Raw genomic sequence first — 2,097 nt, 5'->3', positions numbered from 1 at the left:
ACACTTAACTTTAAATTTCTGATTGGGGGGGCAGACAACCCACAGCTCCGCGCCCGCTTCCGGACAATAATACAAACCGCAGGCCGCAGTTCCGTCTTCTGCAACTTCCGTCTTCTGCAAGAAAAACAACTGTTTTTGACAAAAGAGTCATACTACCCCACTTCAAAGATCTACTATTAACTATTTTTTAAGAGTCTTGAGATGGCAAAATGGTAAACAGCAAAACGTGCCCATCATTTTTTTAAATGATTAATTGGATAAATATGTGCTCTTTGCTTTTTAATAAACAAAGCTATACATATCATTGCTCCACATTTGTGTTGAACTACAGTTTACTTTTGTTTCAGCAGAGCTTGTGGTTTTATCATAAGGCCAAATGTGCCATTGTGAACCTTCCCGTGCCTTACACACAGACTCACACAATGTGTCATGACAACTATGTTAGTTAGTAAAAAGGAACAGTGCGACCTTATTTGAAGATCAGTGATAGTGCACATGACATCTCTTCTAGCAATAATAAGATATACTGTAAGCAATAAAAGTCCCTGATTGCACAACATTGCTTTCAAAAACACTAGAAAAACAGGTTGTCCTTCAGAATAAAAGTCCAATGTAAAAATGATAAGGTATGTAAGGTATAAAAACATGCCATGAGAGGTAGTGGAGGATCATGAGCTTCAAAGACATCTATCTCCCATTCACCCTAGGCCTTATAGTGTTTTACTTCAACATATTTTTATATCATTATTACAGTTGGGTGGACATCCAAGCAGAGATTAATAATATGGAGATTATTTCAAGGCTGGAGTGCTGCTGTGTATTCAAAATAGTCTGGTTAGTCCATAAAAATAAAACCACTGTAATGCTACCAATTTAAATACAATGCACCATTTACAGCACATGGTGTGCATGTTACTGGTTTATGTGGTGCTTCAAGAGGATACGCATTGTTTATCAGCTCTTATGCAGTAGCTTGAGTAAATTTCTAACGTGAAATAGCACAGATGCATTTTATAGTACTGCTTTTCATCCAGGGACCGTTGATTTTGTTGATTCATTTTCTTGATATCATTCTATCATTCAGGATAGCTTTTAACGAAGTTGGCAGGTGAACAATTATTTTGCGGTAACTCTCCACACAGCGACCGATATGGAGACCCTTAGGGAAGCTGGAAAATTAAGTATCCTGTCTATTGATTTGCAGTTCATAACGGCACGTCAAACCAAATCAAAAGCATGCCGAGGTTGAGCTGTAGATAAGATTGGTTCCGGTGCCGGTGTTTCCTGCAGTCCTCTTCACGCGCACCTCCCCTCGCTCCTCTTGACTGGGTGCCTCGCGCGCAGGGGAGCTCAGTCAGATGGAGACTCCGGAAAGTCTCGCATTTCCGCGTCAAAACCCAGCCGGTGTCTGTGAACATGAACACCGTTAATGCTGAGGACACACTCTCATTTATTTCACTTATCGTTTCATTCGGACGCCCGTCAAGTGGTTTTAATCGCCTTGATTGGTCGTCTTCAGGGCTCGTGAGAGGCTACACAAGAGGCGCGTGCAGACTCAACTCCAGTGTGAGTATCTGTATTTAAAATAATCAATTCCAAAAAGATTGAAGAAAAGGGATTTTGTTCGATGTCTGGCGTAATTAGAGCTTATTCCTCAGATGAACGAACGTGTTAGATATTTAAGTGAATTATCTTAATACTAAAACTAAAGCATGTTTCCCACCTTTGTCAGTTTTGATCATAAATCCCAAAGTAAACGTGGTAATCTGATAAACACTTTGACTGCAGCTAGTATAGCTGTGTCTATTAACTGACAGCTTAAACTTCACTAAAAGATTACGGGGGAAAAAACTGCACATACAGTAGATATAAAATGTCTATACACCCCTGTTAAAATGCCAGGTTTGTGTGATGTAAAAAAGAAAAAAACGACAAAGACATGTCAGAATTTTTTCCACCTTTTAATAGGACCTATAACATGAACAATTCAACTGAGAAAAAATCTTCAAGGTTGAAAAATCAATACCTTACAATAACCTGCTTGCATAAGTGTGCACACCCTTAAATACTTTCTTGAAGCACCTTTTGATTTTATTA

The 2,097-nt window shown here is 39.0% G+C and overlaps 1 protein-coding gene across 2 annotated transcripts in view; it reads left to right on the top strand.

The window, feature by feature from the left end:
- The window catches only part of LOC116705484 (carbohydrate sulfotransferase 15), a 26,671-nt gene that overhangs the window by 4,899 nt on the left and 19,675 nt on the right, over positions 1-2,097 (top strand). The window contains exon 1 of one of the 2 annotated variants that reach the window (XM_032541685.1): positions 1,298-1,566. The exons of the other annotated variant lie outside the window; for it this stretch is intronic. The gene's annotated coding sequence lies outside the window, so the exon portion shown is untranslated. Of the gene's footprint in view, positions 1-1,297; positions 1,567-2,097 lie in introns of those variants that run through there. 2 annotated transcript variants of the gene reach the window in all.

The sequence above is a fragment of the Etheostoma spectabile genome, chromosome 17 (genome assembly GCF_008692095.1).
Source record: "Etheostoma spectabile isolate EspeVRDwgs_2016 chromosome 17, UIUC_Espe_1.0, whole genome shotgun sequence".
Taxonomy (NCBI): domain Eukaryota; kingdom Metazoa; phylum Chordata; class Actinopteri; order Perciformes; family Percidae; genus Etheostoma; species Etheostoma spectabile.
Note: the sequence above shows the minus strand (reverse complement) of the source record. Positions and strands in the feature narration are given on the sequence as shown.